At 40.6% G+C, this 17,290-nt stretch overlaps 1 long non-coding RNA gene across 1 annotated transcript; it reads left to right on the top strand.

The window, feature by feature from the left end:
- The first annotated feature begins 299 nt into the window (after positions 1–299).
- On the top strand, positions 300–7,843 carry LOC126272324 (uncharacterized). Its single transcript, XR_007549209.1, has 5 exons — positions 300–419; positions 3,457–3,563; positions 5,497–5,580; positions 7,512–7,595; positions 7,742–7,843. It is a non-coding gene; the product is annotated as an uncharacterized LOC126272324 (long non-coding RNA).
- The last annotated feature ends 9,447 nt before the right edge of the window (positions 7,844–17,290 follow it).

The raw sequence follows: 17,290 nt of genomic DNA on the forward strand, positions 1-17,290 counted from the left end.
GAATGTAGTGGAGAAGCAGGGGCAAGTTGAGGTTTTACGACGGACCGTGTTATGACTTCGGAATACGTAATTAGTACAGTGTAACATGTGAAAGATCACTTTGTCTCAGTTTTTCATTCAAGTTCATAAGTTAGGTGCCTGACTTGTAGAGACGAATCACTTTATTGAATTTATGACGATTTCACTTACGTTTGTCATCCTTCACAGCTTAATCACTTACGTTCATAGTGATAAGTGTCAGCAACCTCCTCGCTCCTCAGTTGTACATACATGTTGGCTCTGATCATTGCACAGTCTTGCCGCTGGAACTTTCTTCCGTCTGTGAAGAAGACGCTTTAAAAACTGATGGCAACTGTGTAGAGCAACATTTAGTCGAACTGGCTCTGTAATAATAGAGTTTTCGTCTCCTGTTGCTTCAGGTAAATGAATTAATTTCTTGGAATGTAGTTAGCACTTACATCCATTGGAGTTGATTAGCTATTCAGGTTTTTTCATTAGATCCTGCTGGATAACTCCCAGTCGCAAAATACCATTATTTTGTGGTACATACAATGATTTATTTCAAATTTACCCATTCCCATCGACGTTGCTAAACATTGCAGAGCTCTGCAGCTACTGGCGTTGCTGTTTAATGTTGTTCACCGGATATTCTAACACCGATGCTATGTTATCTAAACCGTAGAGAACCGTTGCGTAGCAATCACTTGCGTATGCACCCGAGCACTTGAAATAACGATAAGAATTCCTCGTGTGAGTTATTGAATTGAAAAGGCTCCAGTTTGGATTCGTATATTGTAATGTTACACTTTGTGTCTTGACCTCAAATAACGAAACATTTTAAAGTTGTTGACGACTTCCAGAAGCTTTGAACGAAGCGGACGCCTAGCTTCAGAAGCGAGGTGCAATGTATCCGGGAGAGGTATGAACTACTGACTTAAGCGTCTTCTGTTTACTTACGGTATAGAATCAGATGTAGTTTCAATATCGTATAAGGTTATAAATGACTGGATATGTAGCGACGAAGCACTGGAACAATGAAACGGTAGGACGTAGTGTGATGTGATTTCGCGGTATGTAAAATGGAAAAAAAAAACCAGTCCCATTCACATTCCAGTACATTGTTTCAACACGTCATGCAGCTACAAAGGTTACATCTACATCTACATGACTACTCTGCAATTCACATTTAAGTGCTTGGCAGAGGGTTCATCGAACCACAATCATACTATCTTTCTACTATTCCACTCCCGAACAGCGAGCGGGAAAAACGAACACCTAAACCTTTCTGTTCGAGCTCTGATTTCTCTTATTTTATTTTGATGATCATTCCTACCTATGTAGGTTGGGCTCAACAAAATATTTTCGCATTCGGAAGAGAAAGTTGGTGACTGAAATTTCGTAAAAAGCTCTCGCCGCGACGAAAAACGTCTATGCTGTAATGACTTCCATCCCAACTCGTGTATCATATCTGCCACACTCTCTCCCCTATAACGCGATAATACAAAACGAGCTGCCCTTCTTTGCACCCTCTCGATGTCCTCCGTCAATCCCACCTGGTAAGGATCCCACACCGCGCAGCAATATTCTAACAGAGGACGAACGAGTGTAGTGTAAGCTGTCTCTTTAGTGGACTTGTTGCATCTTCTAAGTGTCCTGCCAATGAAACGCAACCTTTGGCTCGCCTTCCCGACAATATTATCTATGTGGTCCTTCCAACTGAAGTTGTTCGTAATTTTAACACCCAGGTGCTTAGTTGAATTGACAGCCTTGAGAATTGTACTATTTATCGAGTAATCGAATTCCAACGGATTTCTTTTCGAACTCATGTGGATCATCTCACACTTTTCGTTATTTAGCGTCAACTGCCACCTGACACACCATACAGCAATCTTTTCTAAATCGCTTTGCAGCTGATACTGGTCTTCGGATGACCTTACTAGACGGTAAATTACAGCATCATCTGCGAACAACCTAAGAGAACTGCTCAGATTGTCACTCAGGTCATTTATATAGATCAGGAACAGTAGAGGTCCCAGGACGCTTCCCTGGGGAACACCTGATATCACTTCAGTTTTACTCGATGATTTTCCGTCTATTACTACGAACTGCGACCTTCCTGACAGGAAATCACGAATCCAGTCGCACAACTGAGACGATACCCCATAGCTCCGCAGCTTGATTAGAAGTCGCTTGTGAGGAACGGTGTCAAAAGCTTTCCGGAAATCTAGAAATACGGAATCAACTTGAGATCCCCTGTCGATAGCGGCCATTACTTCGTGCGAATAAAGAGCTAGCTGCGTTGCACAAGAGCGATGTTTTCTGAAGCCATGCTGATTACGTGTCAATAGATCGTTCCCTTCGAGGTGATTCATAATGTTTGAATACAGTATATGCTCCAAAACCCTACTGCAAACCGACGTCAATGATATAGGTCTGTAGTTAAATGGATTACTCCTACTACCCTTCTTGAACACTGGTGCGACCTGCGCAATTTTCCAATCTGTAGGTACAGATCTATCGGTGAGCGAGCGGTTGTATATGAGTGCTAAGTAGGGAGCTATAGTATCAGCGTAATCTGAAAGGAACCTAATCGGTATACTATCTGGACCTGAAGACTTGCCCGTATCAAGCGATTTGAGTTGCTTCGCAACCCCTAAGGTATCTACTTCTAAGAAACTCATGCTAGCAGATGTTCGTGTTTCAAATTCTGGAATATTCCATTCGTCTTCCCTGGTGAAGGAATTTCGGAAAACTGCGTTCAATAACTCCGCTTTAGCGGCACAGTCGTCGATAACAGTACCATCGGCACTGCGCAGCGAAGGTATTGACTGCGTCTTGCCACTTGTGTACTTTACATACGACCAGAATTTCTTCGGATTTGTAGGGACAGATCTCTTTGATGAGGTTTTCATAATTTTAGTTGCTGGAATCGTCTATTCTTTAACTTATTATTTACTTTCACGACGAGAGCATCATCATCTATCTGTCACAAAATCTGTTATATTCTACCTTCTGTGAAGAAGAAGGCAAAACGTCAACACGTTCCAGCTACGTGCAGTCATAATGAGTTGCCATGACACCATATCAAAAGTATTTTCTCTTTCTGTTACTCAAAGAAATCAAATTAATACCTTTGAACATCGTTACATGTTAATTCCGAAGAACTATTGTTATTTTAGTTCATCTTTAGAATTAGCAGAAGGGAATTAAAATAATGAATTCCTCACCAGTCATAAATGGATAATATTTTTCAAGTAAATCAATGATATTTAATCGATTTGGATGTTACAGATCCTTTGTAACCCTGACAGCTCTTATTATTACAGAAATTAAATTTAAAGACTTGACATCACGAACTCAAGTTTTTCCTTGCGATACACTTGTGAGACATCAAAATAAGATTTACTCGTGTACACGGTATGGTCGTATCTAACGTGCTGCCCGTTATCGTTGCAGCAATGTTCCGACGCATCAAGGCGTTTTTCTCCCGGTGTGTGGGAAGGGAGAAAGACGAAGGTCTGCGACTGGACAAGACCTTGGTCGCTGCTCGAGGTAGTTTTGAGGTGAGCCACGTCACGTTGCATTACTGATATCACAATAACCAAAGCACTAAACTTTTAAAGCTACTTCATTTTCGATAGGGTGATCAAAAGGTATTACAGACTGCTAAGATTTACTGTAAATGAATCTGCGGTTCGCTATAAACATCCCACGTGACAATTCATTATGAATAATACACCTAAGATAGAAACCTCTACTAGAGTATTGACTATGACGATTGTGTGTTGGTTTCCGTGCAAGATAGCAGTACGTTAATGGGAACAGTGAGGTTCAATGTGCTAAAACACTAAAAATTCAACAAAGAATTAAAATGTAAAAAATGTCTAAGAACCTCACTTACACACGCACACTCACGCAAGCTCGCGCGACTACACACACACACGCACACACACACACACGCACACACACACACAAATACAGAAATTATATTTAATACCATTTCGATACTTGATAGTAAAAGTGATTGCGTTTCATTCATATAGCAGAATGATCTAAAGTACCAACTAAGACACTTATTACGTCAGAACGAGCCTATAAAGCCCCAACGGTACTAACCGACCGCCACATCACACTCAACAGACAGGCTTCATTGGCTGCAGGTATGGTTGCATCATTGTCAGTTTTCGTGACCGCATCTAAAATACAGCCACAGATGAACGTCACTGGCGAATGGATGGAGTTCTTCATCACTGGAGGGAAACGTAATTTGCTGGTCACTCAACAACACACCAAAGCCTTCAACCTCGTCTCCAGAGATACACAAAATTTTTAAAATGTACCATGTCTCGACTTCAAGTAAAATAAATGGCTGGTCTCCTCTTAAATTCACTTCTGCCTTCTGATGAAAAGATAACGTGCACAGAAAATATGGCGTATAAGAATATTTACGCCACAGCCATTACAGATTTAACTGTCTTCTCACCAGACGACGAAGACATTAGTTAGAAATGAGACATTAGTTACAAATGTAGCATGTTCAGTTAGGAGTCAGGGTAACTTCAGAGTGTGAAAGTGATATATATATATATGGTTGGACTAGGTCTGAAGATTGAGCAGTCACGCCTATTCCAACAGTCGTATGTCTTTCTCACCTGCATGATAATGACACGTTGTCTCGATAGGTGGTTGCTCACAGGCCTCCTTGGCTGCATGATATGCTTGCTCCTTTCCCCACATCCCACAGGCTCCTGATTGTCCCCTCCATGTTACTAGCATTAGATAAGACAAATTTGATAGTCTAGCCGAAATACGATTAAATCGTTGCAACAACTCTACTGACAGCCATTAAAATTAATACTGACCAACCGGGAAGTTGTGTCTGCCATTAGTAAAAAATGCCTGGACTATGATGGTGATACGAAGGTGCTTGAGAATGGAAAAAACCCTAATAAATTGTGGAGAATTATGCTGAAATTTCTTGTAAGAGCAGAGCTTCACATAATATGCGTCCAAGACAAGTGACTGGATGAAGACAACATTGAAAACCATCTGGTTACTTTACGAGTTACCTGCTAACTGGGATTAATACGTGATGACCATAGGAAATGTATTCCTGAATTTCAGATTTCGAAACCTAATATTGTTTTGGGAGGAGTCAGAATAGAGAAACTGGAACTGTCAGTAAAAATTGTCACAGACCCACTTAATTCCTTTCCAGAGAAATAACACACCAGAACAGAGACTAAAAAGGTCAATGGCGACGCTATACCTTGAATAATTTCTCTATAGCCCTCTGTCGTTTCAGATTAACAGTTCACCTATAGCAGAATGGTAGCTATTACAGCCAAACAATGTGTACTCACTATCGTTATCTGCAGGCCCAAACATCCTTAATAAGTGTTAAACTTAGTAACACCTGTACATATTAAGAAGTATCGCTATATCTGAATTATAAAAAATTCTTTATGATAAAACTAATATGTTCTTTTCCAACAGGAGCGTCCGTTTACACTTGACGTGTTCTTTATCGAGCTGCTGCAGAGACGGCTGCAGGAAGAACATAAAATCCGTGCTGCTCCGGTGAGTGTAAGTTAGATCTGTATATGGAATAATAGCGTTTGGTTTCAGCGTGTATTTTTCGTTTCCTGTTCACATGATCACCTACTCACGAACGTGATACTAGTTAATGCTGTGCTTCCGGGTATTTTACCGAGTTGTTGTTTGTACTTCGTGCATAATTCTTCGATGATCGTCCCAGACATGTTCCTCGGGTGCAGCGAGTTCTGCTGTTACGTGCACTCACTGCCTGCACACCAACCAGTCCGGAAACTCAACACGACATGAAGAAGACTGCCCCATCAGTCGTTGAAATATTGTGCACAAAATAGGGATAAAAACAAAGCAGAATTCCCGGAAGTATATCATTATTCAATCGCGCCTAGAAAACCTTAGATATCACGTGATATTAGTTATGTGTCAGAATTACTATTTGCTGAGATGTGGGGAAGAGTGACGTTACTTGGGTATTAAAGTGAATCACTGTATGCATCAACGTTTAAATGAGCCTGTGCCCTTCTCTGTCAGGACTTCATCCTCCCTCCATTTTAACTCTTCCCCGCACTTTCTTTGCTGTTTTTTCGCCTTGATGTTCGTCTCTTCCCTATCTGTGTTTCTCTAACCTTGTGGTTTTAGGCTGGAGATTTTAGTGTGTTTCAGAGTGGCTGGCTCATCCTGTTTTATTCTTGCGATCAGCCAGCCCTCGCCATCTGCTGTATTTTTTAATACTTTCTACGGCATTTGTTTCATTTAGTGCACGTTTTCCCCCTTTAGCTTGCTTCTTCCGTTTTCTCTTTGAGTTATGTTCCAGGTATTTTTATGACTTTTTTTACTTTCCCAGATTCTTTTGCGGTATGGTTTTACTCTGAGACCCTTTTCAGTTAGGAAATGGGGACTGATGATCACGTAGTTTAGTCTCTTTACTGTCCAAATCAATCAAAAAACCAATAACTCAAAGTTGCGAAATTCGCGATAAATATAAACCTTTGTTACTCTCAGACATATTATCAAATAGCATAAACTCTGTATTATTACACACGTTGGACATCATAAACCTTAAGACTTCTTTTCCAACTGGACCGTCAATTTATACTTGACGAGTTCTTTTATAAAGCTACTGCAGAAACGGCTGCAGGAAGAAGAAGAAATCCGTGTTGCTCCGGTGAGTGTAAATTAGTTCAGTATAGGAAATAATGGCATTAGGTTTCAAAGAAATTGTTGAAATGGCTCTGAGAACTATGGGACTTAACATCTGAGGTCATCAGTCCCCTAGAACTTAGAACTACTTAAACCTAACTAACCTAAGGACATCACACACATCCATGCCCGAGGCCGGATTCGAACCTGCGACCATAGCAGTCGCACGGTTCTAGACTGAAGCGCCTAGAACCGCTCGGCCATATTAGGTTTCAACGTGTTCTATTCGTTTCATGTTCAGATCAATACTCTCTTACGAAGGTGAAAGTAGGTAGTGCCCTGCTTCGGGTGTTTTACCGAGTTGTTAGGATTTGTACAAATTGCTTCGATGACCGTGACTGGAGTGCAGCGAGCTTTGCCATTATGTGTACTCAATCCCTGAACTCCATCTAGTCAGGGAACGTCATACAACCTGAAGGACACGACTCGGTCGGTCGCTGAAATATCCTGCTTACAACAGGGACAACAACTCGGCATAACTCCCAGAAGCACTTCAATAACCAATCGCGCAAACAAAAAACTTGTACATCATTGTACATTAGTATTTGTGTAGTATTATTAGTTGGGCAGACATGGACTAAGGAGTGATGATATTTGAATATTAAAATCGATCACTGTATAAATATCAATAAATGTAGCTAGGAAAATTGTTGATAAATGTGGCACTTTGTAAAAAGCGGCCATGTTAGAATGTAGCACATGTTCTGTATTACTCCACATGTTGGATATCAGAAAAGTAATAAGTTCTTTTCCAACAGGAGCGTCAGTTTACGCTTGACGCTTTTTTTGAGGAGCTACTGCAGAGACGTCTGCAGTGAGAAGAGGAAAGTCGTACTGCTACGGTGAGTGAAACCTCGATCTGCAGATTTTTGTTTCTAAGTGTATTTACTTCGTCGACCCAGTATGGATCGTGGGACGTTTTCTTTACATATATCAACCCACCGTAATGTGATCACGTTTTTAATTCGGAAATGAATTTTGTCGACAGGTCACTCCAGTAGCCTCCCCGCCAACCCACGGAGGCTCAATACTCCACAAGACGGAGCTCTTCATAGCCACCAAATTCTATGCTGCCTGCTGGGGGCACAGCCATCAACTCGGCGCCTGGAGAAGAGTCACTCCAGTGGCCTCCCTGCCAACCCACGGAGGCTCAACACTCCACACCATACAGATCTTCATACCCACCAAATCTTATGCTGCTTGCTGGGGGCGCCGTCGTCAAATCGGCGCTTGGAGAAGGCCGTCTGGCTTCTAAACTATCCAACCACGATACCGTGGCCAACACCACCTGAAACCAATGTTGCCGATACAATAAAACTTCGGCCTAATGGGATAAAATAGTCTCATTATTTATTTTAGTTCTAGTGGGGTGGCATTATGGTAACACACGGGCCTCGCATTTGGATTGGCAGTGGTACAAGTCAATAAATCGTACATCGACATCTATGGTTTCGGTGGTTTCTTTAATTAGATTAAGGAAATCGCAAGAATGGTTCTCTTGTAATTCGACTCGTATGATTTTTTCCACAATACGAGCTCCTTTTGTTATTACCTCTTCTTCGATGGACGTTAGGTCGGAATAATTCCTGCATCTTTTCTTTATTCAGTAAGAGATTCATTTGGGCAATATTTTCTTTACAATAGCTATTGTAATGTTGGTGCACCAATACCAACATTTAGAACCCACAGAACTTGCATTTTAATTTGCTAAGTGAGTTCATCAGCAAATGCATTCAAACTAATAACACTTAAAAGAGGAATGTGACTAAAACGTCTTTGCATCTAAGGATAGTAAGTTTTTAATTCGAAGCCCAAGTTAAGTGACGTCTTTGCATCTAAGGATAGTAAGTTAGTGCTTGTCATCCCGACAGTTACTTATTAACTCAGTGTGTCACATGTAATATAACCCTAAACTATGCAGGAACTACACCATAATCAACATTTGTCGTCAGTATAAACTGTTATCAGCACATGGTTAGTTTGTTTTCATTCATGGCCCCATACTCGTTACTACAAAACTATGTGGGTGCGAAACAAAAGGTACGTTGACACACTGGTCATAAAAGTAGCATTTGCAACTAGGAAACATAAGTTAAGGCCCTCTTAGTATAATCTAACTGATGTTAGATTTCATTGCACTCCATCGTGCGAAAAATAATTGGTTAGCAGAGAGATGCAACTACAAACAAGTAAAGCATTTGTGCTACGAACGCATAGCTCAGTCGTAAGACCTATACACAATACACAGAGCGTGCGTGACCATTACCGCTTATAGCGCGGAGTCGCTTCTTATTACGTACCCTTTCCCCTGTGATTTCTAATACTTTACCTTTCACTTTGAGCACTGTAGTAGTGTCAGAGAAGAACCGCCTGTAGCAGGAGACTGATATTTACTTTTTCTTTCCATTTCCCCGAAAGTAATGAGCTGGTGCACGTCACAGAAACCTGCAAATATCAAATGAGGTGGGGAAATGAATATGCAATCGATCTGTACAAGCTCTGTGAATAAGTGGATCAACGTCAATCACAATGGAGTTGCAAGTTCGATATATTATATCATGCAGCGTAACTTGCTGTTACAGTGCGAGAGAGAGAGAGAGACAGGAGACAAAGATATTGTTTATTACTCTGTGGTGGTCAGGCTCACATAATTATTCTTAGGAGATAGAGCTTTTGTTCTTCTGAAGAGTAAAAATTTGAGGAGAGGAGAGTGATTCTTGTGATGTAAAAATCGACGCCATTGCGAGTTTTTGGTTCACATTGTAAAAAATTAGTGTATATGGATTGAAATCAGTTAATAGAACAATACAATATTGTTCATTTCAAGAAGATACATGTTATTATAGTCCCAGCGATATACTTCTATTGTGATTTACTAATAAACACCAGTTTGAGAACAGTTCCGACGGGAGCGTTCAGTTCTAGTGAAATAGTTCGATGTTTTCTTCGGAAAAGAAGTCACTTCATGGATCATTCAAATCAACAATAATATCTGGACATTTTTCAGAACTGAAAGCAATCTGATTGCTATGCAACAGAGTCCCGAATAATATTTCTCAGTACTTTGGTTACCACTTTTAGCTCAACACGGTATCTGCAGCATCTGGAGCACATTTCTACAACAGCAGAAGCGTGTAATCGCTATCAGTTTCACACATTGCCCTATGTACACTGTATGTATTTACACACAAAAGTGAACATGCAAAAAAAAATTTTCTCTTCTTTTTCAAAAGGAGTCTTTATAATTAACATCGACCCACGTACCTTTTCCCATACTCTAATTAAAAATATTGATCAAAATACTTCATTCCATGTACCAAAAACGAAAGAGAAAAGAAACAAAAACATTGATCTACACAGTTCCTCCCATGACTTAATTAAAAAACATTGATCCACTTACTGAGTGTCCTCACATAGGCTAGTTCGATTGCGTAGCAATAGGAAGCACAGAAATATTTTACTACATTTTCTTGTATATCATGAGTTGTGACGCTGTCCTTGGTTTGCAGATACTAGCACAGTAGCTACGACTCAAATAAGGAGCAAATACATCTATAATCGACTTTCATGGCAATGTTTCGCCCTTTCTTCAGAAAGCATTACCTCGAAACACGTTGTCTGCCTGCTGGTCGCTCATTGGCTGTGTAACGTGAACAGCTGACACGCCTTCTTATGCTCCCATAGTACATCACGGCAAGCACTGGCAACATTCCTGCACGATACACGCAAGTATGGCACTGACCCTATTCTAAACTTTTCCTGAAACATCAGTCGACGTATATAACTCAACTGAGAAACTAGTCGCTAGTACAAAGAGCAGAAAGTGATACCAATACAGAAAGCACAGAAAGCCAAAACTTGATGCCAATACATACGTCCAAAAGTCGCTGAAATTGACGGAACGCGGTAACAAGTACAACATTTGGGATTACCACATGTTCCGATTCCACACGACTACGTTGGCCTAAGACGTTATATCGGGGATATAAAGCGTACTTTATTTATTATGAAACCACAGATTTAATAGCAGGCCTCTGGCGTACTACGAGGTTACTATCAGAAGATAGACCATAAGAAAAATGCGAAATATTTCAGAATAAACCCAACCATAAAGAACAAGAAACACACAAGTGGAATAGAATGTATTTCTAGACCTATGCAGCTCAAACGAAGACAGTGATATCATCCACATCCCCCACCCCACGCCAAAGAAGGAAATCCATTATGATCAGTATTGGAAATATCACCTGACATACAACGCTGAAACGAAGACAGTGATGCAATCACCCACCAACAAAGCTAATAAGGATAACGAAATTCACTATATCTGTACAGCGCCAATGAAGATGTCGGTTCCATAACCCCCTCCCCCAACCACACTCCCCTCAAATAAAACTAACCAAACACAAATCTAAGCCCCTTATTTCAAAGAAATATGCTTTCCATAAACAAACTACGATCTCACACTAAACAAAAGAAAATCATAAAAACGTTCTTACTAATCATAGTCTAGTACTGCTCTGTAGTCACTTGGTATTAGTATGTTTGCTTCTGAAAGTCCTGTGTCGTATTTTATACTCCTGACACGTTCTAACCATTATTTAACTAATGACAAATGTTGCGTTGTGGGTTTAATCACTTTAACCCTTATTCGACTGAAACCAGTCGAGATATATGGGGGAAAACAAAGAGCCAGACATTCGGAGACTGGCTCATGGTGTGATACCACCAGTCGGCATTGATCCATGACTTCTTCTTTGGAATAAACAGCATATACAGTTTACACCAGTCACTAAGGCCAAACCTCGCACATCCTTCACATCCTAAACTCAAGACGTCACACAGGACGCCACTGGTCAAAGCAGTGGACAAAACGCGGTATAGAAAACATGGCTACACCAACACAGCGCAATTTAAAACAGCAAAATCAGTTAGAGGAGAGTTGAACGCCATAATCTGGACTTGGAAATGACCAATTTCTTTATTCTATCGCTCTTTGCCGTCTTATCAGCGGTCCAACACTGGTAAGTCTGGTACACCCTTATAGATCACTTTCAGTTATTAATATCACGTGTTTTACACTTGCGTTAAAATAGCCAATTATTATTTAGAATTAAATTTATGCAGACTTACGCATTTCGTAATCATCGAAGTATCACCTTTCCTTATTTGACTGGTATTACGATTAATGTTCATTAAATAAATTGAGAAGAATAAATTCTGACAGGAAGATTCATTTACAAATAATTCCAAGTACACATATGTTGTTCATCATTTCTTACTCTCATTTCTAAGATAATAATAATAAGATCAAAGATAATGTTTAAGCTCTGGCTGATTTTGAGTGTAAGCAGAGTCACAGTTGAACATAGACAGTCGTGACACTCCACCTCTTTTCTGTTGCCCACTGCGACTACATCGTGCCAAGCGGCAGGAAGTTATATTGTAGAGTTCGCCGAGATTTTGTAAAAGCGAAAGTTAGTTTTAACTATTTATATTGGTCTGTAGAATGGTTTTTACAAACAGAAGCGTCTGCACAAGACAAGAAGAAGAAAGCAGTATATTTGCCATTTCTAAGGTTTCTTATCAACCCTAGTAGGTGTCGTTCGCTGTGTCACAGAACTGTTTATTTACCACTTTCTTCTAACCTAAAGATATTTACTTGAGAATGTGATGTTCCTTAATAACCGAAAAAGTGCTAGTAAACAGTAGAAGACCTGACCTTTTGCAGAAGGTCGTCGTATATTTGCTCAAATACTTAAGTTTTCATCGCTACACTTCCAGTCAAATCAGTGAATAGAGAACGAAGGAAAACACTATGGAATGCAATACCTACATTATTTTATGTAGCGACCAAGCTAACACAAATGTTGCTGGAGGAAAAACCCACACGGATGTGACAATAAAAGAAAAATTTGCAATAAAACAATTTCCTAACACAGAAGAAACCAAAACCACAATTTTTGCTGCATTTCAGCCACAAATGGCAAGAATCATCAACACATCTACTTTTGCAACTAATTTAATTACTTTTACAAAAACATTTATGTGATAAAAAGTCCATGAAGCGTAAGGCTGCGCAAAACATTAGGTTCCATAAATGTTGTTACTTGTCAAGGAAAGTGTCTGACATATTACGGACAGACAAAAGATATATTATTCTCATGCATGAAATGTTTGTTTGTATGGTCTTGTTTTCAGTGGAGTAAGCTACAATTATACACATATTCGAAAGTATTTCTTCACAATTATGTTGTAGCTTATGTCACTGAATCAAGGAGATTCAGTCGTTTTTACATGTATCTCATGGTCATAATAATTTAATAATTATTTAGCTAATTAACCAGAAAATGATTAAAAACGAACTATAATTTTACCGCTGCTTTGTTTCCTCTTGGAGCGTTAGAGTTGCACAAACATTCAGATGGTAACAATTTTCTCAGCTGTGAGTGTCGTACATATTAGACGGTGGCAGAGTGAAGCATAAACTCATTATTTTCTGTTAACTAAACTTGCAGATTCAATAACGTGCCTATACCATCAGAGTTTGCAACGCTCTCTATGAACCCAGTTCAAATTAAAGCGTGGCATAAGCTGACACTACTAGCACGCCTAAACAAAACAAACCATCTCTATTCACAAGTATGTCACTCGCCACGCCAGTATATCACAGATTAACCCGACGGGCGATATCGAAGTTTCAAGCTGAGCCAATTACTATGGTGTCGTATTGTCTGCATCCTACGTTTTCTACGGCAAATCATTGTACTAGTCAAGCTAAAGTGAAAATTCTGTAGCTCAGCACTGCAATGACTTTGATGACTGATGCGTATCGACAGAAAGTTCTGTCCTGAAACAACCTCTATTCTTTGCAGTTCTTGCACTTTTTCCTTTCAGACCGCTGTAGACAGATACCTCCATTGCTTTTGATTGTTTGAAGATAAAGGGAAGCATGTGATAAGAACGATGTGTCCCGGTGAAATTCATAGGGCGGGCCGTACAATTTTGGCGTTCCCATACTTATCGCTTCGATGTACATGTTGCCAAAAGTCTGTGTACGAATAATTTTGTTTCTGTATTCAACGTACAACGCTTAACTCCGAATTTTTGAGCCTTTTTTGCATCGTGTTGCTGTTTGTCCAACCATTTCTAGTGTTACCAACTTACTAACAAGTAAAGAATTCGAGAAGTAGTAAACCAGCTTATTTTTCTAGTTTTATATAATCGCTCTGTTTCAATATAAAACTACACCATTGGATCAATTTCTTATAACCACGCAGAGCGGTGAGAACTTACATATTGGAAGGAACCAAGGGATATCCTTACTGCATGCAAATTTTTAATACTTCTAGAACAGAAATCACACACGGGAACACATTCAGTCGACAAGTTAGGTACAGACGATAGTTCCTCTTCTAACAGCGGCCTATCGCAGGTCGCTGGAGCCATGACAGATACTATTCGACTGAAAAAAGGGCAGGTCAATCTGGTTTTCAAGAAAACAGACATAAAACTGTAGGACTATATCATTGATGTTATTTCGTTGTATAGTTGTGGGGCATGTTTTACGGTCATGCGTTACGTCCATCTTGTGCATCAGGAACCTCCAAACATAGATGCAGCGACATTCATCTCGCTATGACAGTCCGTGAGATCCAGAGCGCCGAAGAACGCGGTGCCCAGGTGAACGCCGTGTCCCTCGCCTTCGGTACAGCCCAGCACTGTACTTTAGTGAAGAAAGTAGAGTTTGTCGAGTAGCGGACTAGAACTCTGGTTGCAGCACGTGCTAGCAGATATAGCTCCAAACGTATAGCTTAGGGTCCAAGGGAGCTCTACAGGGCTGTTGTTACTGTTTACAATATTTAGGGTGTAACGGGTGTAAGTCCAGATATTTCTATTGGTGACTGTGGACGGTGTGCCTGAAAGGCATTACATCAGCACATACATCATTACAGACTAGTAATTATAATAGTAAAAGCCAAGACTGCTCGATGTGAAGTAGTATATTTCATCACCAGACTCTACAATAAGTAACTGTCATCCTGAGATTCTCATATCTCCCAGAAATATAATTAACTTGATTCAGTCGACGTTCTGAGACCACACTCAATTACAATAACAGTTCCGCATTTGTTTGTAAAATAAATAAAGCAAACTGGTATATAGCTTTATTATTATATTTGGAGAAATTTCGAAGTATATCGATGACACGATTTGTAATTATGTTTCTGGGAGATCTGAGGATCGGAGGATGACGGATGGGTACTGTCAGAAACTGATCTTGAAATTAACTATTTCAGTTCAAGCGATCTTAGCTTCCAATACTATAAATGACAATATCAGATCGCCCTAAAAACATTTGTGAATTACATAATAACTATAGAACGGACATTTAATAAGTAATGCAATACTTTCTTTCTGAAAGCAGGTTTTCTATTCTTCATCTCAATACACCATATTATTCTTTACTCTTTTGGCTACAAAAATCATAGTGTTCAACATAATTTCTTTCAGTATGGTGGCCTCATGCCACCTCATTGGAAGGGCCTATATACATGCATGGCACCACAGCCAACGTCTTCCTCTATCAGTAATCCCCCATCATCCACCTACTGCTTCACGCACAGTGGCAGAGTGCATCCTACATTGTGCCAAACAGATGGAATTTGGTAGGTACAAGATCTGAGCTGGAGGGTGGATGAGAAGAAACAATGAAGTGTTGTGAGTTCCTCTTGGTTGTGCGGCCATTTTGAGTCCTTGTATTTTTACGGAGAAGGAGTATATCGTTTGTATTTTTGTGGCGATGAACAACCTGATGTTGTTTCAATACAGTTCAGAGTGAACGTTGCAAAATGAGGCAGGACATCAAACAGAATAACCACTTCAGAGTGCCAGATGACTGTTGCCGTAACTTTATCCACTGCAGGTGCTGCTTGGAATTTTTTCTTCGGAGGAGAGGTGATGTAACGACCGCCCCCTTCCCCCACCTCCTGTGGATTCCTGGTTTGTTTCCGGATCGAATGGATGGAGATTCGACTGTATTAGTCTCATAACGGTCAAGCAATTCTGCAGAGGTTGTCTTCATTCGTCTTTATGGTCTTCTGTTTGGCAGTGAGGCAATTGGTGGCGCCACTCCTTCGAGTATCCCAACTGGTGTATAAGGGATCCAGCACTACCCACAGTGGCGTCCAGCTGTGTAGCGAGGTTTTTGATTATGCTCTGTCAATCTCCTCGGACGAGATTATCCACCAATGCCAGCAAAGCAAGAGTCACGGCTGTGTGCTTCTAGCCGGGTAGTCGGAGAACGGACAGACTTGTGTGACGTGTTGCGATGAATACAGCCAACAAGCCCAACGACTCACCACGATTTTGTTCACTGGCAGATCTCCATAGACATCCGTAACCAATGCCTTGACATTCCAACATAAGAAACCCACTGACAGTTTACTGCTTGAAATGCACCTACGTTATGCCCACTGTTTTGACGGCTGCTTATACCTCTGTGACCTTTAGGAAATACACTGAACTATAGGGGCGGGAGCGGTAATATTCCAAAATCTTCCACAGTAAATTCTGCTTTTTTTTTAAAGGAAACCGGCTGTAAAAATGTGTTGCATTGCTTATTGAACGCCCCTCGTTGATATTAGAAGTTGTTTGTATCGAGGCTTTTTAGTACCGCCAAATATAGGTGGCAAGAGTGAGCCATCAATGTCTTTTTCCCTCTGGGCTGCAGGTCAGGTGTTGAAGTGTGGAAACATGGACGCGAAACGAGTTATCTATATACCTGACGATGTCCGTTTGGCGATGCAGTTACTGCAAGCAAGAAACATCAGGTTGTAAAGTTTATTACGTCTTTGTAGAAAGACTTTGTGATGCAGAGAAAAAACAACTCACAAGTTGATGTGTGGACATATTAAGGTATCGCATATAAAATTATCTGGACTACACCTGTTACACCCTGTATATAAATGTTGTAGTCGAAAATGACGAAAGTTCTACGAAGCTGTTTTCAGACGATGCTGGTTGTCTACGGAAAGGCTGCAACACCACTAAACTTTAATTAATGCAGGAAGACCTGCCAAGGATTGAAGATTGGTGTAACTGACTCTGATCACACATAAATGTAATGCGTAATTGCAGATATCCATTACTTTTCTATTGCGCCACTGGCGATAAATCACTGGATACAGGAAGAAATGGAAAATACCTGAGAATAGGGAGCAGCTGACAAACTGAGGTCTGTTGGAGCAACCTGAAGACACGTTAGCTCATCAGTGAAGGAAGTGGCGTTCAAAACATTATAATGATCGAAACTTCCTGGCAGATTAAAACTGTGTGCCCGACCGAGACTCGAACTCGGGACCTTTGCCTTTCGCGGGCAAGTGCTCTACCAACTGAGCTACCGAAGCACGACTCACGTCCGGTACTCACAGCTTTACTTCTGCCAGTGTCCGTCTCCTACCTTCCAAACTTTACAGAAGCTCTTCTGCACTTGCCCGCGAAAGGCAAAGGTCCCGAGTTCGAGTCTCGGTCGGGC

This window comes from Schistocerca gregaria, chromosome 5 (assembly GCF_023897955.1).
Source record: "Schistocerca gregaria isolate iqSchGreg1 chromosome 5, iqSchGreg1.2, whole genome shotgun sequence".
Lineage (NCBI taxonomy): Eukaryota > Metazoa > Arthropoda > Insecta > Orthoptera > Acrididae > Schistocerca > Schistocerca gregaria.